The sequence below is a fragment of the Pantherophis guttatus genome, chromosome 1 (assembly GCF_059756535.1).
Source record: "Pantherophis guttatus breed Tessera chromosome 1, ASM5975653v1, whole genome shotgun sequence".
Taxonomy (NCBI): domain Eukaryota; kingdom Metazoa; phylum Chordata; class Lepidosauria; order Squamata; family Colubridae; genus Pantherophis; species Pantherophis guttatus.
The window spans coordinates 79186989-79212910 of NC_142063.1; the positions used below are offsets into that span (position 1 = coordinate 79186989).

The following is a 25922-nucleotide window of genomic DNA, read 5'->3' on the forward strand; positions in this document are numbered from 1 at the left end:
ATTTTGGTCAAGACTGTCCTTTCTGTGCCTTATACAATTTAAGTACCGTTCTGGAGGGTGGTGAGAGGTGAGAACGTTCATCTTTTATGCATAGGACTTAACTCTGAATTTTAAAACCAAGCAAATGCCAACCCTTGAAGCTCGCTTGGATACTATAATCAATCAAGTCTTCTGCAGTTTAATCATACTGGGGTAGAGGTGAATGCATACAATATTGCATAAAAGGGAGAATAAACCTCAAGTATGAGCTGCAGCAAAAACAATTACAAAACAGCCACTATAACATAATATGTATGTAAAATGTCTGTGGAGGTTGCTTGAACAGGTATCTTTATTTATGACGTAAAAAAACAGCTGTCATTCCTAGAAGCAAACTGAAAAGGACTAAGATACAAAGCAGACCATTGCCATTGCTCCTTGAATCCGGAAATATGAGAAGTACATGAAAAGAATTTGTATTAAAATGGATGGGCAACCTGTAGTCATGGAGCTATTTGTGGCCTTCAAGCTATGCTCAAAGTTTTTTTGCAAATAAGCAGTTTACAAGTTTAGAAAGAACTATCTATATCCATGATGGTGAACCTATGGCACGCGTGCCAGAGGTGGCATGCAGTGCCCTCTTTGTGGGCATGCAAGCCATCACCCCAGTTCAGCTCTGTCGCACATGCGCGCGTGCCTCCCACCGGCCAGCTGGTCTTCGGGTTTTTGCCGTGCATGCGCAGGGGGTGGGGTGTGTGCGGGGGGCGCACTCGCATGCATGGGGTGCAGGATGCATGCAGGGGTGCGTGTGCATGTGCAGGGGGAGGGGCGCGTGCCCCATGGGGTGCAGGATGCATGCAGGGGTGCCGTGTGCACATGCGCAGGGCTGCATGTGGGTGTGTGCACACATACGCGGAGTGGGGCACATGCGTGCGTGATGCACACGCATTGCATTTTGGGGATTCGGGCACACGTGTGCGCATTTGCTCACATGGGCTTTGGCCACTCAGTCCAGAAAAGGATCACTAATAGATCACTAATCTATATCCTTTTCTAATAGTTTGCTTTGCAAAGAAGAAGAGAAAAAAAGAATGCCAAAAAGTGTGAGAAAAGTGGATGTCAGAAAAAGAAACAAGGGGAGCAGTGATAAAATTTGCTCTAAACTTATCTGTTTTCTTCAGACCCAACACTGATATGCAATACAGCCCTAACACATTGTTCGTCTGGGAAAGCAGATTTCAATAGAAAATAGGCTGGCTATCCTTACCTAAAAATGGTAATACTCAAGTATGAGTAGCCTCCCTGATGTCATTTGTGAATTTTTATTACGGACTGTTAATATCTTAGTGCCTTTATCTATATTAAACAAACCAAAGCATATTACTAACAGAGGTTATCAATATTTAGCTGATCACTGTGTCAAATTGTAGATTTCTGTAGCTTATAAAATCTAGAGAGCAACACTATGATAAAGTATAGAATCTTTCAGATATAATATCAAAACTAAGTTAGGATTCCAAACATATCACATGTCTGGAAATCCATTAAGCAACCATATCTTTTCCTTTGATTGCAAAGATTGCCCTCACTAGACATTTTCAAGAGTTCCTGACAGGTACTACATTCATATAGAGGAGAACTTTCGGTAATCAAATACAAAGTATTGCCCAACCCTAGGATATAATCTTTTTTTTTCCTTGCCACCTCATTATCCATAATGATCATTCCAAATTTTTGTACAAGTTTCATGGCTATGAAAAGACTTGCAAATAAGTCTTCCCAGGCCTACATTAAGTCAAGTCTAATTTCAACCGCTTGCTAGTTTCAACACACATCTTTTCCATGATTCTAATTATTCTACCTGAAATTCCATAAGTGTATTAGTATGTCTTAAATGCATATGCCAGTTCTATTGAAATATGTATTTTCTGATCCTGAAGCTTTATGACATTTGGAGAAGTACAAAATCTGAGGAACAGCTAACTTCTGCCTTCTGACGGGGCAGATGTAGTCATTCTGGGCAGCAGCAATTCACAAAGAGCAGATTACTCAAGTATTCTTCTGCTTGATGTTCCACTCATTCTGTAAATGGCTTGGTTGTCCATAATTGGGATGTTAAAAGACAGTAATCCTTTTTTTTATTAACGATTTGTATTAGTTTATAATGAAACATACAAAGAAAATACAAAAGTAAATAATAGAAAAGAGAGGAAATGAAAAGGGAAAGAGAAAGATGGGGGAAAGAAAAGTAGAAAAAGAAAGAAAAGGCATTGACTTCCAACTCCCTTCGGTGCAGTAGAATGAGGCATTAACATCAAACCTCAACGTTTTACTTTTACATAATAGTTTCTATTAGGCATGGAACTATTATTCTATCAGATCAGGGGTGGTATTCACTTACCTTCCCTACTGGTTTGCAAATGTGCATGCATGCACGCACCATTTTCTGTGCATGCACAGAGCCTCAAAAACGTCAAAAAATGGGATGTCTGCATGGGTGGGCGGGGCATCCTGCAGTCGCCCCTACTGGTTTGCCCGAACTGGCTGAATACCACCACTGTATCAGATGCATGTAACTAAACATTTCTATAACAACAAATCCATCTAATTGGTAAAACCCAAAATCAATGTTTCAATTTTTTTCCACCTCAAGCATAAAGTCCAGAAGCGGTTTCCAAGAAGAAATAAAAGTATTTGTAATTTTTTCTTTGATCAAAGCAGTCAATTTAGCCATCTCTGCTAACTCCATCAGGTTTTGCAGCCATTTGTCCATTGTGGGGATCGAGGTTACCTTCCATTTCTGTGCGTAGAGTAGTCTTGCTGCCATCAATATGCATAACATCAATGTTCCAAATGTTTTTCCAAGTCTTTTTCCATTATTATTTATTTATTTATTTATTATTGCGATTTATATGCCGCCTTTCTCCCTGGGGACTCAAGGCGGCTTACAAAATGACAAATTCCAATACAAATCACAATGAAATAAAATTAAAATCAGAGACCCTATTAAAAACAGTTTAAAATTATGACAGTGTACCCCCAAACGGATCAGTTGAATTGACGAAAGAGCCACGTCTTCAGCTCATAACGAAAGGAAAGAAGGTCAGGGGCTGTCCTGAGCTCGGTGGGCAATCCATTCCAGAGGGTCAGGGCTCCCACAGAGAATGTTCTCCTCCTGGGGGCCATCAGCCGACATTGTTTGGCCGACGGTACCCTGAGGAGGCCAACTCTGTGAGAGTGCACAGGACGGTGGGAGAGCGGCTGGAGATGGTCCTGCAAGTACCCCGGGCCTAAGCCATGAAGGGCTTTATAGGTGAGCACCAGCACCTTGAAATGTATCTGGAGCGCCACCGGCAGCCAGTGCAGCTCACACAGGAGAGGTGTTACACGGGAGTATCCAGACGCCCCCGTAACTACCCACGCGGCTGCGTTCTGGACTAGTTGGAGCCTCCGGACGCATCCCAAGGGCAGCCCCATGTAGAGGGTGTTACAGTAGTCCAACCTAGAAAAACCCATTAAACCCAAAAGAAAACTCTCTGGTTTTCTGTTTATATTCACTTTTAAAAATTTTCTGTATTAAGGTATGAATCGTACTCCAATATTTCTTCGCTTTATCACACGTCCACCATAAATGATAAAAAGCTCATTTCTTTACATTTACAATTCCAACATTTAATTGAAATGCCTTTATACATTCTTGACAACTTGTCTGGAGTTAAATACGAATGATGCATCATTTTACAGACATTTTCTTTTCAGTTATAATTTAATGTAAATTTTAGATCTTTCTTCCACATATTCTCCCATTGTTCAAGCTTTACATTATATCCATTATATCCCACTCATTCTGTGAATGGCTTGGTTGTCCATAATTGGTATGTTAAAAGCCAGTAATCCTAACTGGAAATGAATTTAAGAGAAATGAAAGCTAGATCAATACCTTAGTTTCATTGGTCTATGTTCCCAAGCACTAGCTGAAATAGTTTCTAGATTCTGCTTCAGTTCTTAGATGAAAAAAATCATTTGAAGCCTAATTACTACAGGTAACCTTCAAGTTGGACAAATAAGCCTCATGATTGTCCTCAGTGCTTGCAACACAAACAACATCACCATCGGTGTTTCAGCTGCTGACCAGCAGTGCTGTAGCTTGAAAAATGTTAATATATTGACAAGGGCAGGCAGAGAAATGCCAGGTAGATGATACTGAGCACCAGCATGATGGATTACACATGATTTCCATTATTCTCTTTGCCAACCAAACCCTTAACACCAAATATTTACTAATAGCCATGTAATAAGAAAGCATTAAGGTATATCAGCTTCCGGGGATACATTATCCACTTTGGTATAGACCTTAGTAGAAACCCTTATTCTGCCATGTAATGATGTGCCCATGACAAGGAATAAACCTTAAACTCCCCAATTAACATTAACATTTAAGAACATAAGACCAGCCATTCAAGATCAAACCAAGTCCCATCTTAGCTCAGCATTTTCTTTTTCATGTGGCTAACCAAATGTTGCTGGGACGCTCAAAAGTAGGAGATGGAGACATATTACACTCCCACCACTCTTCCCTATAATTGGCATTTGAAGGCGTGCTGCCATCACCCCAGAGGTAACAATTAGACTTCAAGACAAAGTGTCCTTGACAGTACATGACTTTATTCAATTCCCTTTTAAAGCCATCCAAGTTAGTGGGCATCTCCACATTATGTGGTAATAAATTCCACAGGTTAATTACGTGTGGGTGAAAAAGTACTTCCTTTGGTCTGTTTTAAATCTTTTCCCAGTCAGCTTCATTGGATGGCCTGTGGTTTTAATATTTTGAGAGAAGAAGAAAAAAACCCTACTTCTCCCTGTCCACTTTTCCCATGCCATTTGTGTTTTAATACATTTTGATCATTACTACTTTATTTGCCTTTTTCCCGTGCTAAAGAGTTCCCATTTTATTTTCTGATGGGGTTCAAATTTCCGTTCAAATTCCCCAATCATTTTGGTTGTCTATTTTGTACTTGTTCCAATTCCATGACATTCTTTTTCATGTTTGACAACTAGAACTGTACAGTGTATTCCATGTATAGCCATAGTGTGGATTTGTATAAAGGTATTATAATGATGGCATTTTTATTCTGGCTAATTAACTTAGTCAGTTTTCTGCTTAACCCTAAATCAAGCTCACTTATGGACACATTAAAAAGTATTGTTGCTAAAAGGTTGGGACAGAATTTGCTTTTGCTTGCAGTTCCTTTTTCCCTCCCTCTAAGTGACTAGATTTTTTTAAAATTGTTTTTATTGTAATTTTCTTTTTCAAAACTCTAATACATAACCAAGCAGACAGTGTCATTTTTTTTTAAAAAAAAAAATTGGATTAACAGTTCATATGGAATCTACATTATATACATATATATATATATATATATATATATATATATATATATATATATATACATCTTCAGCTTCCTTATAAACATTACCTATTTTTATTTCTATTATCTATCCACCCATACCATTTATCCCACACCGCATAGTATTCTGAATCCTCTTTTTCTTTTAATTCTAAGGTTAGTTTATTCATTTCAGCACATTTGAATATTTTTTGAATAATCAATCCCTCTGGTGGTAAGTTGTGGTCTTTCCAATATTGCGCAAATGCAATTCTTGCTGCTGTGAGTATATGCAGAATCAAATAACTTGGTTTTTTTTTTTAATCATATTTGGTTTTTAGTATACCCAGGAGAAATGTTTCCAGAATTAATTCAATTTGGCAGTTTGTTAAATCTTGTAACCAGTGTTGTATTTTGACTAGGTTTTTTTTTCACCATTTTACCAATCGCCTGAAAAGAATATTTTTTCCTGACTGACTCATAACCTCCTGGAATTTCCCATGATTCCTTTTTAAAAATTGGTGAGATGTTGGCTACCTTCCAGTACTCTGATACAGAGTCTAATGAGAGAGAGGGGGGTTCACATATTCTTTTTTTTTTTTTAATTAGATTTATATGCCGCCCTTCTCCGGAGACTCAGGGCGACTTACAATGCGTTAAGCAATAGCCTTCATACTTTTGTATATTTATACAAAGTCAGCTTACTGCCCCCACAAACTGGGTCCTCATTTCACCTACCTTAGAAAGGATGGAAGGCTGAGTCAACCTTGAGCCTTGGAAAGATTCGAACCAGCAGTAAATTGCAGGCAGCTGTGTTAATAACAGGGTGCGTAGACCACTATACTATCAAGGCTCTTGCTAAGAGACCAAACATCTTTGGCATTAGAGTTATTTAGGCCCTGGAATGGTTGCCACCAGAACCTGATTATTTTTACAGTGTAGCTTTTAAGACATCTCAGAATATATTTTCTTGTTACTTCAGCTTGCTTTACTTGATCTGAATCTTTCCCTGAGAAAGCCTGAGCAGGCTTAAGGTATCTGTCTATTTTTGCTGTAAAGACAGTTGCAAACAATAAATTAGTTTCTCCATATTCTCATGCTTTAAAATGACAATGTGTCTTACGGAATGAAATCATTTGAAACAATTCTATTACTCTTTAGAGTCAGTTTCCCAATCTGGCGTTCCCTGGTTTGCTGGATTCCAAAGCTCATAATTTCAGTACCTACATTGACCTCACTGATTAGGGATAAAGGAAGTATAATTTAATATATCTAAGGAACGCTTGGTTGAAGGAGGCTGTCTTCAAGCATCATAAAGCATTCTTTAAAACATTTATCTATCATGATTTATATACATGCAAGAGATCCCTTAAAAGTGCTTCTGATTGTATTCTTTCAGCAGCTCTTTTCTAAAGGAAGGGAGAGTGCTGATTTGATATAAGTTTCCTGGTGGTATTCCTATTATATAATTGTAAGAGAGATTGGGGGAAAGAGATAATTGTTCCAATTATGTTACAGGTTCCTCCTAAGCTACTTCACCTATAGTCCAGTACTAACACAAGACACTGGTCCATCCCTTTCATCTTGTTCTCTTAAATCCCCACCAGACTGATTTGCTCTATAAGAGACAGAATCTTGAGTTAGTCAAGAGTCACCTGGAAACAATCTCTCCTAAACCCAGCTCCTTAAAAGCTACAGTCATTCACTTTGATAGTCCCAAATTGCATCTCTTGCTCTCTTTCCACTCCCACCCCCACCCCCGAAGACCTGCAAATGGTAAGCTGACCCTCGCTAGTCTAACAAAAGGAGACACAGAGCCTCTTAGGCTATCAAAATGATATTATTCAGGCACAAATCTTGGACCTGCAGTAGTCAGCTCTAAATTGTGGTCTGGAGAAATACAAGAAATTTCATACAAAACAAAAGTGATGGGTTTTACTTTGCTTTGTTTTTCTTCTTCTTTTTCTTCCTTTGATATTCAGGAAACTGTAATTTGGTTTAAAAAGTGTCCCAAATTTGTGACAGGGGTAGACTGTGCAGATCAGAGAAATATATGTACTTAATGTGTGTATTTGACTGAACACAGAAAAAAATTTACAAGTCCCATTTCTAGCAGGGGAACTGCCATTCTGCAGCTGAATAATTATTTCAATGCAGGAGAGATAGCCACACATATACCATGAACAGTAAGCAGTAATTGGCCTTCAGAAGAGAAAAAGGCATGTGGTAAAGGAACAATCAGTCTTTCAAACCCACCCTAAAATCAGCTGTCATCATCTGAGTTTGAAATTCAGACTCTTTTAAAGATTCATAGCAGTTGCCAGCAGATATGATTTTTTTTTGAAAATATTTTTTATTTTTAAACAAACATACATAAAACCATCTTCAATTGCAAACAGTGTGTCGGTTGGTTACAAGTCTTTTGTGCGTCATTCAACAAATTCATAGCTTACAATTTACAGTTTACCTAGCTTCTCATATCATTGACCTAATATATATCTATATATTGTTATTCTCATTAATCGTTTATTTGACTATGGCTATTTCTTCCCTCATTATCATTCAAAATATTCTAAGATTTGAGTTAATTTTTATTATAACATTCATTTCATCCTCCTGAATCTATCCAATAATAATACCTCTGTATGTTATATTTCACATAGTTCTACAATTCTTGTATTGTGAAAGTCTCTACCATATTTCATTTCATATTTTTTATCTAACCATTGATAAAATAGGTCCCATATCTTATAATATTGTTTATCTTCTTGTTCTCTAATTTCAAATGTCAATTTGCTCATTTCAGCACATTCCATTATTTTCTTAATAACTTCATCCTGCGTTGGTATTTTCTCATTTTTCCAATTTTTAGCACACACAATCCTAGCCACTGTTAATATATTCACAGTCAGATATCTCAATTCTTTATTATATATTTCAGGTATAATCCCCAATAAAAAAATCTCTGGTTTAAAATCTATGTGGTTTTTTTTTTTTTTTTGTCATTTTTTCTAACCATGTGTGGATTTTAGTCAGTATCTTTTGGCTTCTGCACATGTCCACCACATATGGTAATATGAACCCGGTATCTGATGATATTTCCAACATTTTTCAGATTTATTCTTGAACATTCTGGCTATTCTCATCGGGAGTAGATGCCACCTGTAAAACATTATACAAATTTTCTTTATATGCAGTTGACATTGTCATTTTATAATTTTGCGACCACAATTTTTGCCATTTCTCTAAATCAATTCCATATCCAGCAGATATGATTTTTGATATCATATAAAATCATTGAAGAAAGTAATGGGTTCTGTTGTAAAGGTTAAATTTATTGAGTTTTTATTAAAATTTACCTCATCCATAGTAGTCAGACTTCTGGAAATTCCTGACAGAAAACAGTGGTCTAAATTCACAACTACAGAGTATTCATGCAATCTTTTTTCTTACTCCAATCATCCCTATCCTCTCTATTGTATCATAAGCTACTGAAGGGACTTTATACAACCCCATCACTTTAATATTTAGCATGGATTGCCTCAAAACATCTCATATTATCTTCATAGTTCTCTACAGCTATCTCTTTTTTAGATCTGATATCCTTGATAATAAAGACATTACTCCTATTTGTACCCACTGCCCTATACAAGAGAAAGTATAGCAGCAGGTTCTGACAGGTTCTGGAGAAATGGTAGCAGAAATGTTGAGTAGTTCGGATAATTGGCAAATACCACCTCTGGCTGGCCCCAGAATGGGGTGGGAATGGAGATTTTGCAGTATCCACCCCCACCAAGTCACCCCCACCAAGCCACACCACACCCACCAAGCCACGCCCATAGAACCAGTAGGAAAAAAAATTGGATTTCACCACTGCGTAGCAGGTTACAAGGACCTGCCAATTCCCCTCACTGTTGTTAACAGCTGGCATAATTGTGTCAGGCACCCTAACATTAAGAACCAGCCCTCATGTTATCACATTTATCTTTTCCATCCCCATCTTTTTTTTTTTCTGTGTTTTGTTACTTGTAAACAGGAAGACTAACAAACAGTCCTCCAAATTGTAGAACCAAGTATAAATACTCAAAAGAAATTTTTTTTACAATTCAGTAACATGCTGAAAATTCTTTGTTTGGAGCACTTTTTTCCTTTGACATTTGACCACCTGTGGCCATTATTAGACACTTTCTTGTGCTTTGTTGGTGTAGTTTGTGTCTCTTTACATTAGTGTATGTCATATTATCTTTTTTTATACTGTTATAAATTGCCTGAGAAAGTTGTGTTATAACAGGTGGACAAACAACTTAGATACATTTCTATTATTCAGCCATTCACTTATGAGCATTGTATGGTGGCTTTCAGAAGCCACCAGTACTCCTTGTGATAATATTTGCCATTCAGATAATTGGAGAAGCTGCAAGAGCCATGGTGGTGCAGTGGTTAGAATGCACTATTGCAGTCTAATTCTGCCGACTGCCAACAGTTTGATTTTCACTAGCTCAAGGTTGATTCTGCCTTCCATCCTTCTGAGGTTGGTAAAATGAGGACCAGATTTTTGGGTGCAATATTCTGACTCTGTAAACCACTTAGAGAGGGATGCAAAGCATTATCTATAACTGTTTGGTTTGGTTCTGCAACCCAACAAGACAGACATAGACTTCAGAGTATAATTAGAACTGCCATAAAAAACAATTACTATCAACCTGCCTTCCATTGAGGTTCTGTATACTGCACAAGTCAAAAAGAGGGCTGTGAAAATATTTACAGACCCCTAGCATCCTGGACATAAACTGTTTCAACTCCTACCCTCAAAATGATGCTATAGAGTACTGTACACCAGAACAACTAGACACAAGAACAGTTTTTTCCTGAACGCCATCACTCTGCTAAACAAATAATTCCCTCAACACTATCAAACTAGTTATTAAGTCTGCATTACTATTAATCTTCTCATCGTTCCTATCACCCATCTCCTCCCGCTTATGACTGTATGACTGTAACCTTGTTGCTGGTATCCTATCGATTTATATTGACTGTTTCCTAATATGATTTGATTGCTTATTTGTTCCCTATGACTATCATTAAGTGTTGTACCTTGTGATTCTTGATGAACATATCTTTTCTTTTATGTACACTGAGAGCGTATGCACCAAGACAAATTCCTTGTGTGTCCAATTCACACGTGGCCAATAAAGAATTCTTTTCTATTCTATTCTATGAAGCAGTATATAAGTCTAAGTGCTGTTGCTATAGACTAATAGTTATGATTGACAGACTGTTGAGGAGTTGTAGTACTCACATCCCAAAAAACTGGTTTGTCAGTGCTGAAAGCATATCAGTAACTCAGTTGTATCAGACAGCCTTTCATCTTTGAACTAAGTTGAATCAGGGAATTTTCCTGGAGCTAGATTATGGAGGACAGCCAGATGGTATAGTGGTATAGTGGTGGTATAGTGGTGGTGTACTGGTTAAGGCTAGAAAATGGGAGACAGCCTTAGACACAAAGGACAATTGGACCAGTCTCACTCAGGCCTAGAAACCAGTAAATGGAAAAACCACTTCTGAAAACTTGCCAAGAAAACTGTAGGGACTTGTCCAAGGGATCACCAAGCATCAATATTGACAGGTTAAAAAAAATATTCTCTGACCAACCATAATAATAATAATATAGAGACACCATGAAACAACAATATCTGCCTATCCCAAATCTTTGGGAAGGACTTGATAGGTGAATACAATTGCCAAACCCAGTCTAAATGTCTGGCTAAATGTGCAACAAACCGTATTACGGAGAATGGTATTTCCATCTATTTTCTGCAGCGAGTTTTCCATAAACCAAATGACCACTATAGTGCTGAAGTAGATGTTGTTTAAACCTGAAGGGATGACCCAACAGATAAAATAACTTTATCACTGATTATATATGCTGAAGCAGCAAGGCTTCAGAAGCAAGATGAGTTGAAACATGCATCCAGGCCTCACTGGTTACTATTCTCCCTCTATTTTGATTTGTTGATTTCTTTGCAAATCTTAACACTCTTAGTCATTCTTTGAAGTAAAACCATATCATTTTTATGCAACAGTTAGGGACTTGTTCCAAGTTACAAATTTCAGTTCTTCAGCCAACCACTAATTCGTATAGAGATGTTTCATCCCTTTAGTAATGGGAAACTTGGCCCTGTGCAAGGGAAGTGTGGCTTGTTCTTTGTTAATCCAAATCAAAACCAGTTTGTATCGGTTTTTACCCTCTCTTTGTGAAGAGAATTTGGCTGATGTACATTTTACAAGCACCATTTTGTTGTTAAGGCAGCTAAATATATTGCTGCAATAAAATAACACTAGGTGCATGCAATTTCTGCATTAAAATTTAATACTTGGCATGAGAATAGTTTGTTCAGAGAAAAATTGTGACAATGCAATTTTATTCATTAACTATGATCAGTGATATATACAGTAAATTAATCAATACTTCTATTTCTACATAAAATCAATGTACTTCTCAACTGATATTACGTATTTATCTATATAATAAAAAAGTTGTGTATGTTTATAGCATCTCCTTTATCATTAAAAACTCATAATCGTTAGGGGGTACAATGACCACATTATCCAGCTCAGATTCTAATGTGGCTTTTTGAAAAATAACTTAATGTGACTCACACTGAACTTGGAATCAATCCATCTAATCTGATTCAAATGTCTCCAAGCAAGGTTTAGAAACTGGAAGCTTTATGTTGCCTACTGACTACTGTGATAAATCCAATTTGTGTATTTTAACCTTTAGTGGGACTAAATGCACTTTGTAGGCAAAGTATAGTTTTGAGAAAGTAAAACTTGCCATCTTTCAGGTAAATAGGCACAGGGGTTTGGATCCTAGATACACAGGAATGTTCACCTTTCTTTAAAAAATATTCTTCAATAATACAGTTACAATCACCCATTTTACTGCAGATTACCCGCGGCAAATACACTGGGAATATGATTTTATTGTATAGGAAACATCCAAGATATTTGGACATCCTATTTTAGAAGTTGGTATCTGATAAATGAAATAAGAGTAGTGCTATGAATAAATGATAACTGGCACATTCCAAACACTGCAGAACTGTACTGCTTAATATTTTATTAATTAACTTATTGAACATCTATCCAAGCCATGGTTTAGAGTTACTAGATGGGGGCTGCCAAAATCTAGATGTTCACTAGGAAGTAGCAAACAGTTACAATTTTATTTTTTTCCCATGATGCTTGGCATGATACCTTGAACTAAAAAATAGTTGGGATTAGCATAAAATTTTAAGTCAGAAAAAAATAACCATACTTAACACTAACCAGGTTTTGCACGCTGCAAATGTAATATTTCAGCCTTTACCTGGCCTGTTTAACCTTGTTGTAGGAACACAGTGACTATCACTAGAATTCTCTTGACAAAGCTAAACACCTTGGAGGAGTAGAACTTTACACCTATTCTTCTCACCCTCATAAGATTTTTCTTTGAAAAGTTTCTGGTCAGTGTCTGAACTTTGCTTTGTCGAGATAAACATCACAAGCTCATGAGTTATGAAGCCTTGCTCTCCTTTTGCTTCAGCCCCTATGCAAAGGGAAGCTTGTTGAAGAGGGTAATGATATTCCCATTTTAAAAAAATTGCTGACAAAATTACTGACTCATTAACCACCAGGCTTCAAGGCTATACTGTATTCCCCAGGTTAAATTCTCTTTTTCTCACCAATTTATAAAGAAAGTGAAACTAAATGAAACTCTCCACTCATTTCCTTTAGGAAGTTGTATTGTAGTCATTTTACTTCTGATCAAACATGCATTAGGAGTTGCAAGGCTCTGATCTATGTTCCATCTGCATGTTTCCCAAAAATATAACTCAGATGTGGCCCCCAGCCTATTCACAGTGACATAAATGAGTTAATTTTCATTGTATGCTAGGGCTAATGGGAAACAGACCCCTGTCTCTTGTAAAACATTAAGTCAATGGGCAAGCGATAATGGTTCACCTGCCATATGGAGTCATAAGAACATGTACTAACTAGCAGAAGGTCTGGGGCTCCTTTCCTGATCTTGCAACAGCTGGGCTTTTGGTAATTCCTGTTGCTTTGCCAGTTCCAGAGGATGTGCTGTGTATCACATTGAACAATGGCAAGGGGAAAAAGTCATTCTCATATTGATTCTATAATTATCCTTAGCTATGCTTGCAAAAATATTTTCTTCTCTTTGAAGGAGCATGAAAGAATGTAGGAAGAACCTTGCTTAATTTTATAAGGATGGATTATTCAAGACGATAATAGCAGGGGAAGAGAACTTTCCTACACAGATGTTATGGGGAAATGTCTACCAATGTCTTCACTGGAATTACTTCTATTTAGAACAGGGGTCTCCAACCTTGGCTTTGCTGGCTGGGGAATTCTGGGAGTTGAAGTCCGCCAGGCTTAAAGTTTCCAAGGATGGAGACCCCTGATTTAGAAGGCATCCTGGCTCCCTGTTATTAGACTAGAATGTTTTCCCTGTGGCTGCTTCTAAGAATTGGAAGGGAAGTTCTACTAAAGGATGTTAGATAGCTCTTTCTTTTTTTATCCTTGTACAGGTAATTTTTTATTTACGACCACAATTGAGCCCAACATTTCTGTTGCTAAGTGAGACATTTGTTAAGTGAGTTTTGCCTCAGTTTATATCCTTTCTTGCCACAATTAAGTGAATCATTGGAGTTGTTGAGTTAGTAACATGGTTGTTAAGTAAATCTGGTTTTTCTCATTGATTTTGCTCGTCAGAAGGTTGCAAAAGGTGATCACGTGACCCTGGGACACTATAACCATCATAAATATGGGTCAGTTGTCAAGCATCTGAATTTTGATCATGTGACCATGGGGATGCTGCAATGGTCATAAGGGTGAAAATTGGTTATAAGTCACTTTTTTCAGTGCTGTTGTAACTTTGAATGGTCACTAAACAAACTGGTGTAAGTCAAGAACTACCTGTATTAGAAGGCAAAAATTATATTTATTTAGATATTTATAGATTGATTTGCTGAATTGGTATTTGATGACAGTGGTAAATGATGTAGCCTTTGTTTTAATATTCATTCATTCATTCATTAAATCAATTTCTATAACCACCTAACTCAGTCAATGTTTCTGGGTGGTTTACATGGGTGGCATCACATGGTTTTATTTATATTAGTCTCTAAATATTAGTATCTGAGATTTAGACACATATGCAAAGGCCTAGCTGTCCAGAGAATGCTGAAAAGATAAAAGAAAAGAGAATAAAAGCATGATCGGCAGTAAAGAGGTTGGACTTTATTATACTGGCAGTGAGCACATTATTGGAAGACTTGAAGAACCAGGTTAAGAACAGATTGTTGTGTAGAAAAACAATCTATGTGGCTGCTAAGAGTCAACACTGATTTGATGTCACATAGGCAAGTATGTAGCAGGGAAAGCAGCATATAACATAAAGGCACCATGCTGGCATGGTGATTAGAATGCAGTATTGCAGGCTAACTAACTTCTCGCTGCCAGAAATTCAATCCTGACTGGCTTAAGGATGACTCAGACTTCCATCCTTCCGAGGTCGGTAAAATGAAGATCCAGATTGTTGGGGCAATATGCTGAGTCTATAAATCGCTTAGAGAGGGCTATAAAGTACTATGAAACTGTTTATAAGTCTAAGTGCTATTACTATACATATCTAATGTGTTATCTCTCTCATTTCCACTCCTACTTGACGCAGGCGGACTATGGAGATGGAGGCCAATATCTGAAGAACTCTAATTAGCTATGACACAACCTTCTTGGAAGTGGCACCATATCGCTAAAACGTCTGAGAAGCCTAATTCAGGAGAATTCTAACATCCACTTAGTAAAAGATAAGAGAGCTTTGGCTAGCTTTTATAATTTCTGCAATTGTTTGCTTTTGCTGTATTGTTTTTCCAAGAAAACCTATGGGCCCATACACTGAGAAGAAGAAAATGATTTAAAGACTGAATAATCTAACAATGGTTATGTGATAATCTGTCATAGCTGTGGATTCAACTCAGTGGTGGGATTCAAGTAATTTAACAACCGGTCTCTGCTCTAATGATTTCTTCCAACAACCAGTTTGCCAAACTGATCAGAAAGTTAACAACCGGTTCTCCCGAAGTGGTGCGAACTGGCTGAATCCCACCACTGATTCAACTCCAGATTGTTGTTGAGTGAGCCAGAGAATTCTATAAACTATGTCTGCACGGCCCACCTACCCATGGTTAAACATCAAGTAACTTAATTTTCTAGGTTGCTTGCCAAACAAACATAAATCACACTGCCTAGGTTCACACAATAATCTAAAACAAAATGTAGTTGGGTAATTTATAGTCAGTATGCAATGCAAACCGTCAAAATAATGATGCTAAACACAAAACCTCACTGTCTTTGTGGCATGGTATCCATTCCTGACATTATGCTGCTTTTTGAAAGAAAATCATGAATGCCATTCTATGTCTCAAAGTGACTGCATTACAATGAGGTTCTCAAACACTTCTGATAAATCTGAATTTATCTTTCGAGTATTAATTTTCCAGCAGAACATCAATCTTGTTTAGATACTGCCTAATCTGGAATTTGGCATTATTACTATGTGCTGGAGCAATTTCTAGCGATATAGTTATTGATCACCTCAAGCTTTTGACCACTGTAAATAAATTTTCTGATGTTACATCCCCTCCATAGTTTGCAGACGAACATTTTTCGGCTCAATGGCTCAATTGCCATTGAGCCTATGCTAGAATTATATCAAAGCCATAATCTGAAGGCTTTTTTAGAAATTATTTTGCAACTTTTTTTTACTGGTTTATAACTGAATAATATGTTGTTTTTACCATTATGTTTTACACTGTTATTTAACATTTCCAATTTACTTCAAGGAATACTTGTCCTTGTTATTTAAATGTGTGTTTTTTTATAAGAAATGAGCCTCACTTGGTCTAATGGGCTTATTCCCACACAAGTGTGAATAAGATTGTAGTAATAAGAAGTTAGTAAAAAGCCACAATCAAACAGTATGCTTAATTAAGTCAATTAAAGGCATTACAATGATTATTATTTTTTAAAGCCGTGTAAGCATGGAATTAATTTTGGTTTGGCTCATGGTGTTATATGACCATAAAATCATTACTTCAGCGAATTATGGGATCAAGAAAAGGAGTGAATGCAGTAATCAGATTTAGCTTCTTGTGTATGAAGACCTAACAGTACAATTCCAATTTAAATTAAAACATCTACTGCAGCCCTGTGAGTCCCCCACCAGTCTAGAAATGGGATATAAAAAGCATTTCTTTCCATCTGTTACACCTTTCATGATAAAGTCTTCTTTCTCCTCCAGAGAGGACTGGGAGAGGAGGGAGGACACAAAAGCACTGATTGCTGCCATAACATAACAGGAAAAACATTGACTCAAAACATCTTCCTTCTTTCTGGATGAGAGGAAACAGAACTTTCCAGCATCATGAGAAAAAAAAAAGTTTTCAGTGGGTGCCGGAGCAGGTGAGGAATCACAAATAGAGGCTGACAGCTAGAGCAATTGAAGTGAAACAGTCCTGCCTATTGAAGAATTCAGATGGGAAACTCTCTTGCAATCAAGAAAGTTCATCCATTGTGGCATGCTGTTACACACCCTTCCTCTGAGACAAACACAGTTTTCCCCATCCCCAACTTTCCTCCTAAATTAAATCTTAGTTCAGCCTTTCCTAACCTGGTATTTTCCACAAACCAGGCAAGCCATCTGAATATAGGAATATGTGTAGAAATGACTCTCAGCATAATGGATTACTGGTATTTTTCAAGCAAATGGTGTATAAAGTAGTAGTAAAAAGCTGTTGGTCACCCAGCATGTTTAAGTGCGCGAGCTGCACTGGCTCCTGGTGGTCTTCTGGGTGCACTTCAAGGTATTGGTTACCACCTTTAGAGCACTCCATGGTTTAGGACCTGGGTACCTACGAGACCGCCTTCTGCCACCGGTAGCCTCTCACCGGCCAGTACGCTCCCACAGAGAGGGGCTCCTCAGGGTGCCGTTGGTCAAACAGTGTCAACTGGCAGCCCCCAGGGGGAGAGCCTTCTCTGTGGGGGCACCTGCCCTTTGGAACGAGCTCCCCCCGGAGATACGGAGAATCCCAGATTTACGCACTTTCCGCTGTGGCCTCAAGACTTTTTTATTCCAACAAGCTGGGCTGGCCTAACTCTTTTTAATTGCTTAATTTTAATTTGCTTTTAAAAAGGGAGTGCTTTAATTAGTATGGGCCAAATTTGTTTAATATGTTTTAAATTGTTTTAAATTTTATATTGTATGTGTTTTATCTTTGGCTATTCACCGCCCTGAGTCTTTTGGGAGAAGGGTGATATATAAATCCAAATAAACTTAAACCTAAACCTAAGTGAATCAATTGACAACCTACAGCCAAGAGTGCTTCAATAGTGACATAGGTGGCATATAATTAGGTAAATAAATATTTAAAACACATGCTAATCATAATGTTAAACAGAAATGATTATATTTTAGCCTAGCATGTTGGTTTATAGTTCAAGGTGTCTTACAAAGCTAGAACACCGGCTTAACTGAGTTAACCATTGTTCAGTTCACCATGAAAAGTGTATCATGCATTCCAATGATGCTGATCAGTGGTAGTATTCAGTCGGTTCTATCTGGCTCAGGCGAACTGGTAGCGGTGGCTGCAGGGGGCTCCGCCCACCCAGTGGTGGGTTGCTCCCGGTTCTGTCTGGTTCTTGCGAACCGGTAGTAAAAGCGGTGGGAGGTTCCGTCCATACGCCAGGACGTCATAATGAACAATCTGCACATGCGCAGAAGCTCCCATTGCAAACCAGTAGTAAAGGTAAGTGGAACCCACCCCTGCGCCCACTCACCCAGATGTTATCAGATCCCATTTTTAATAATCTGTGCATGTGCTGAAGTCCCTGTGCATGCATGGAGGTGGGTGGAGCACTCACATTTGCAAACTGGTAGTGAATACCACCCCGAAGCTGACCCCAAACTTCCAGAATGGTGATTCCAGCACATCTTGATGCACCAGTTGGAAACAAATAACTAGAGTTGTTTCCTAATCTGCCAGAACCAAAAATGTTGCCAGCACTCCGCAATATGTCTGCCAGGAGATTGTAATTCACTTTAAGAACAGGAAGTTCCTCCATGAATATTAATAAAGCTGCTAATCATTTTAGGATAAAAAATAATTTCCCTTATTAGGTGCTGTTAATTAATCATTTGCCATGAATGAAAGATAGTGTTCATCCTTTCTGCATTTTCTTATTACCTTTTTTAAAAAATGACCAATTTGGAAATGTTGATGGTACTCAGAGAAGACATAAATAAGGGCCAAGATAGATAGAATTAATCATATTTGCAGCTTAATATGAACCACAGCCCCAAAATAAACAAAGTAGCTGGGTATCCTCTTTTCTCCCCCCCCCTTTTTTTTTGTTCATTTACAATGTCTTCTTCTATTTCCACCCAATTTTGTCTTAAATTTCTTTGCTTGCTGTTCCTTTCTCTTATCAAATTAACTTTAATGAGTGGAATCAAAATCACATGGAGAAGAAGCAAACATATCCAATTCTAGACTGATTTTTAAAGAAAGATGAGATATGCTGGTGAAAAGGCTTTTAAGACAGAACTTGATGCTCATCCACAAACAATAAACACCTAACTAGAGTTTAACGCGACAAGAAATTGCAGACAACTTATACATCCCCTCAAAAGTAAATGCTTGATATTCCAAAATCAAAATACTCTTCATCTGCCATTAAAACATATTCTCTGTTTTTCCTGATACAAAGTGTGTACTTATTTTCTAGGCCAGGGCTGTCAAACTCCCGGCCCGCGGATGTGTCATGTGCTGGCCACGCCCATGCCCGGTTTAGCGAAGGGGGGGAATCCGAATACATCATGTGACGATGTGAGTTTGACAACCCTGTTCTAGGCAGTTTCTTTTCAAATGTCAGTCTGCTCAGTTGATCATGTTCTGTCACATAAAAGTAGATAGTTTAATATGCATTTAATAACTTTAACTTTAATATGTAAATGCATCTGTCATTAATATATAAAGTGCAATGTTTTGTCAATGAACTGTTATATAATCAGAGATGAGTCATCTGATTAGATTCATTGAGATGTCAATTCAATTTTGTCCAAGACATTTTTGAAGTAGAGCCACCTTAGTCTATGCAGATAAAAAGTTAGGAGGAATTGGATGTCACCTTTTCCTACGAAACAGTTTTGTTAGCTTTTGTGAGCTACAGTTTTACTTCATCAGATGCATGGAATAGCTAAACTGACATAGGAGTCATCTCCCATCTTACTTCCATTTAAATCCCATATTAGTCTTGATCTGCTGTTTTTTTAACAATCTGTAAGCCACCCAAAGTCATTCAGTGAGTAGGAAGACTTAGAAGTTGAGCTAATAAAAATATTAGAAGAAGAAAATACCTTCTCTGGGGAATCTTAAGACACCTCTCTGGAATAGCTGATGACAGCACTCTTTGACATAATTAATGTGATTGGCAGAAATATCTTAAAATATATTATCTCTTTTACAAGTGTGGATATCCACATTCCATTTATCAGATCAGGACTTACTCGTCTAACCTCAAGGTTTTCACAGGTGCATTTCCATTAAGAGCACAGTAGCAGCCCTCAGTGTCTCCAGAGAAATCAGTCCCAGATGTGAAGAGCAGACATTTCCTTTCCAGGAAGTCTGCCCTCAGGTATGGCCCATTCGAGGGAAATCCAAGACTGTTTACAAAATGGTGAACCAAGGTGGCTGCATCATGATTAACTTTGCTTTTCTGTTGCTTGGCACTTTAGAGTTATATATTTGTGTGTGCATTCAGCCTTTGTTGATAAGATCTCTTGTTGTTAGACTCAAGTTTTGTAATCAATGGGGTTTGTCATCCATCAATCATTTGTCTAGTTGAGATATCAATGTTTGTATATTCAGGAGCATTGTCATGTCATTATCTTAGCACATTATTGCTCTTCTGCTGTATCAAACAGTTCTGGCAATGCAACATAGCAACATCAATGCTATCCCAGGTGCCTTACCCATAGGTTCTAAAATGAAAATAATTCCTATTTTATTCACAATTACTGTAGTTTTAAATTAAATATAGCAATTAGAAACAGAACATTTTATTTGTATCCATTGTAAAGATATCTACAGTCAGGAGAATGTTACAGAAAGAAGGTAATAATTGATACCTTCTGTGTCTTAGAGATGTCTTTCCCTTTCTTTGCAAATATTTTTCTGTCTCTCCCAATATGCAAACACAAGAGTATAACTCATGTATTGCTATATGCACTGGAATGTTGTTCATTAGAAAACACAATGTCCCTAGAAACAAACAGATTAAAATGCTAATTATATTCTGTAATACAGGGAGCTATGGCCTATGATTCAATAATTCAAATCCAAAAACAGGTCTAGCAAGAATATAAAATAAACTGAGATGGCAAACTGATTTTTTTTATTATTTATTTTATTTTGATTTATATGCCGCCCTTCTCCGGAGACTCAGAGCAGCTTACAAGGCGTTAAGCAATAGCCTTCATACTTTTGTATATTTTTATACAAAGTCAGCTTATTGCCCCCACAAACTGGGTTCTCATTTTACCTACCTTAGAAAGGATGGAAGGCTGAGTCAACCTTGAGCCTGGTGAGAATTGAACTTGCAGTAATTGCAGGCAGCTGGAAGATAAATACTACCTTTAACAGTAGCATTAGTCTGCTGCGCCACTCAGGCTCAGCAGACTAATGCTACTGATTGTCTACACCGATTGTCTACAGTAGATAAACAATTTCAAGAAATGTACTGCTTATTTGAAAAGAAATATTTTTTAAAAAATATCAGAATAACAGACTTGGAAGGGACCTTGAAGGTCTTCTAGTCCAACCTCCTACTCAAGCAGGAGATCCTATACCATTCTGGACAAATGGATGGCCAATCTATTTTTGAAAGCCTTCAGTGATAGATATCTATGGAGATTCTGTCATCCGGGTCATGTTTATCCCAATTTAATGTAATATAAAAAGATTTTTTTAAAGTTTTTTTTAAAAAAATATATAGCAAAAAAGAAGATTGATTCTTATATAAATTGCCAAGTTGATCAATACAGATCAATTCAAATTCTGAAATATTTGGCTAGGTACATTCGGATTAATGGGATCAGTAATTATGGGTTTAATGACATGATAATTCAATAATACATAGCTGGTGCCAACATTCATATGTTATGAATTTCATCAGTTATTTTTCATCAAAGGAGAAGGGAATAAATTATTTCCCATCAAAGGAGAGAAGGATTCTTAAATTCAATCTTGGAATATGTACTCTTGAACAGTTTCATTAATGATTTGGATGAAGAAATAAAGAGCATGTTTAATAAATCAGCAAATGAGCCCAAATTGGATATGACAGATACAGTAAAAGGTGACAATAAAATTCAGAACAATTTTCACTAGTTAGAAAGGAAGAGTGAAAATAACAGAATTAAATTTAATAAAATATGAATACATAGTTTTTAACTTAGGAAACTTTTGTGAAATCAAATATGCAAGTAATAAAACGTGGCTTGCTAAATAACAATTCTTGTTTAAAAGATGTTGATAACAAATTGAATATAAATCAGCAGTGTGAAAATGGTATTTCAAATTAACCCTCAGTAGAAGCATTCTGGCCAAAAATATAAATCTGGGATTTTTATAGTGATTCTGGGTTAGCATTAAAATAACTTTTAGTTGTTTATGTGCCATCAAATTACAGTCAACTCCTAGTGAACATATAGATTGATTTTCTCCAAAATGATCTGTCTCTAGTCTGGTTTTCTTAGGTCCTCCATTGTTAAAATAATTTGGCCTGAAAACACTCTTGCATGAAACATTTATATCCACAAAGTTATTTTTTCTTTATCTTAATATATGGACCTATTATATAAAACGGAGCGAAACATTGATTTTGCATAAAAGTAGCAGAAAACTAGGGATAAAAAAACCAATGGGTTTTAAATTTCCTTATTCAGTTAAGAAGAGCAGGAAAATGTGACTTTGAGGATTTTTGGAGCTCGGAAGAGAACAGACTGAGTAGCTTCCATTCAATATTCTTCTTCTCTTGTCTAATTTAGATTAACTAAAGAGCTCTGTGTTGTGCCTGGAAGGAACTGAATCAATACTGAACCAGCCTTGTTTGAACAATCCTATCTCTGTTTATCTGCAGCGTGGAACTATATGACTAGAGCAAATCAATTCCACTTCATATCCCTTTCTTTTACAAGACATGGAGATTCGCTTTAGTGTTACATAAACAGCACTGCACAATTGCATTTTAAGGCAAATATTATGCCTTTAGGGTTCCGCTAAGGGGAAGGGTCTCCTTAGAAACTCATTAAGAGTTACAAGTCATTTCCTAGAAAGGAAATAGAACCATACATTTTAAAGGAAACAATTTTCTTAGCTGGTTCTGCTGCTTGGCACACAGACCTTATAAATAATATTACCATCTTTTATACCAACCTCACACTCTCTGGATATGTTGGGATTGCAACACCAGCATTTCCCAGAACACATCTGGAAATCACCATACTGCCGAAGACTGATCTACCTTTTCTGTGGCAATTGAATTCTGGTGGATTAAAATAGCCTTCACGAACTCCTTGGCAAATGGACAAAGAATGGATTATCTTCTCACCGAAGAAGAAATAGTGCTGCACAAGATTGATTTATTCATTAGATTTATAACCCGAATTCATTTGTACAACTCAAAGTGGCAGATATCATAACCCCTCTTATTTTCCCCACAACAATCCTGTGAGTTATGTGGGACTAAAAATCTGAAGTCACCCAGCTGATTTCTGTGAGAACTAAGTGTCTCCCAGTTTCTGGTCCAGCCCCTTAACCAAATTGGATCTCTTTTACGATAGGATAAAAAAAGAACAATTCCTTAAATGACCCATATGTAGAGGAGAATGTAAAACTTACTTCTTATATTTATAGCATTTTTTATTTCCTGCTTTGCTTTAAAACCCTGTTGGAGCAGACCTAATAAAGCATTAGTTTTTTTAAAAAAGGAGCTCAAAATTAAATTCATAATGGCATCCTCTTAGATAATAGATGAATAGATGATAATAGATGAAGAATGTAGTACCACTCTGAAACCACATACAGCTTGGCTTTATTAATTTGTCTGAAATAATTGAAATAAAATAATCAAAATTGGAGTCCCTCCTTTGATTGATTGATTTATGTGATCATCAAACTTGTAAAAGTCCCTCTGGGTGACTTATAATAAAAACCAAAGGCACTAAAAACAAAACACAACGAATTCCCAAAATAGACTGAATAACAGACTGGAGTCAACCATTTCAAATTCCATTCAAGGTCTTTCATTTTGGATGGGCTCATCCAATGATCTGGCTCAATGCCCAGGGGACAAACAAATTTTCAGGGTCTTATGGAAGGCCAGCAGGGTCAGAGCCATCCAAATCAGGTCCATAAGCTAGGCACTAGAACAGAGAAGCCATTGTTTCAGAGAAGGAACCCAAAGCACGCCCATCTCATGGGATAAACAGAGATAATTGGAGCAGGTGGTCTCACAAAGAATCTGGCCAGAACTTTGAATGGCCTTAGAAGCCTACAGGAATCAATGCAGCTCTCTAAATAGCAGCATTACCTGGGGTCATAAGTTCTCACTCAACTGCATTCTACACCTTATTCCTTAATATAAATTTTGTGGAATTTGAAGTTGTTTTTAATCTTTTATTGTACTGAAGTCTCAGTCATTTAGAATTACTAGCTGTCATCTAGTTCTACAACTTTTAGAGAATAAGGAAACTCCTCACACTCCTCTGGGTACTCACTGCTTTTCTCTAGAACCATATATATATTAATTTTTTTTCATAAGGTAATTGCTCAGCCCTTCAATCATTTTAATTGCCCATTCTGCATTATCCTTTTAGAGGTATGATAACAAGAAATAGTCTTTCTAGTAAGATTGGTATAAAGATTTACAATGTACAATATGGCTTACCCATCTTTTTTTTTTTTTTAAAGAATGAGGTAAAGCAGCATTTGCATATAGGTATATTTAGGACAAATCTTGAACCTTAACTCAAAATTGGATCAATTTTCAAAATATTCTGGAGTGTCCAGCAAAAGGCATAATTCCTTTTATCCAGATCTAATAAAGAGTATCACTAATTAAAAAGTAATAAAATGATGGTGAGATGATATATGAGAGGACTGCAGAAAGGCAGACAGCATGTTTGCAAATATTAATATTCCTTCTTCCATATTGAAAGAAGGCAGATACAAAACACTTCCATATTGTGGCCAAGAAAAATGACATGGAAATGTCTCTGAAATCCCTAGGAGTCAATTCTCACACTTACCTTCTGCCCTTTGTCCTCTTCCATTCATGTTAGTCAATTGCAATTAACATTTAACAATTATTTAATAATGGCACTGAACCCCAACAGATCTATAGAATTCTTTAAAAGACATTTTCTGTTGTTCTTCATCTGCCTTGTGTCTTCGAATCCAGCTGTGTAGCAGTGTGCTTCCTCCTTCCCTCCCCTTGAATTTTGGGCATAGTTGTTATATTGTTTTCAGTTGAATCAAATTTTATGTACTGTCTTTAGTGCTTTCACTAATAAGTGTATCAGTAATTTATTTCTCACATTATATTCTTCATTATTCTGTTTCAATGGGCCTTTTGTGATTGTAGTATAGTAACATATGATACCCAGCTTTTTATATCCACCCCGAACCAGCCCAGTGATGCCGTCGACGTGATGTCCCGGTGCCTGGAAGTGGTACGGGGTACTCTGGATGGGGAGTAACAGGCTTCGACTCAACCCGGCCAAAACCGAGTGGCTGTGAATACCGGCATCTCGGGCTGAGTGAGAAGTTCCAATTCTATCTATTGGGGGCGAGGTGTTGCCCCCCCCCCATAGACAGGGCGCACAACTTGGGTGTCTTCTTGGATTCACGGCTGAGTTTGGAGGGTCATATCACAGCCAGGACCAGGGGGGCATTTGCCCAGGTTCGCCTGGTGCGCCAGTTGCGCCCATACTTGGACCAAGATGCCTTACACACAGTCACTAATGCGCTAGTCACCTCCCGGATCGACTACTGCAATGCTCTCTACCTGGGGCTGCCCATGAAGACCACCCGGAGGCTTCAGTTGGTACAGAATGCGGCCGCGCGGGTTGTTGCGGGAGGGACCCGATACTCCCATATTACACCTCTCCTGCACGGCTTGCATTGGTTGCCGGTTGCCTGCCGGGTGAGATTCAAGGTGCTGGTGTTAACCTATAAAGCCCTTCATGGCTTAGGCCACCCTTTGGAATCAACTTCCCTTGGGGCTCTGGTTGGCCCCTGACCTTCGCACCTTCCGCCGTGAATTGAAAACCTGGCTATTTATGTCCCCCAGCCTGGACTGATGGGATAGTATATTTTTAAAATTTTAAAACTTTTCATATTTTTTGTGTATATTTGTTGATTTTAACAG

General features: G+C 37.5%; 1 long non-coding RNA gene across 7 annotated transcripts in view; it reads left to right on the forward strand.

Moving 5' to 3' along the window:
* The window catches only part of LOC148116461 (uncharacterized), a 62971-nt gene that overhangs the window by 24876 nt on the left and 12173 nt on the right, over positions 1-25922 (forward strand). For 6 of the 7 annotated variants that reach the window (XR_015729536.1, XR_015729541.1, XR_015729540.1 and 3 more), the window contains one exon: positions 15106-16895. This is a non-coding gene — a long non-coding RNA (uncharacterized LOC148116461). Of the gene's footprint in view, positions 1-15105; positions 16896-19217; positions 19319-25922 lie in introns of all 7 variants that reach the window. The other variant, XR_015729538.1, reaches the window with a different exon arrangement.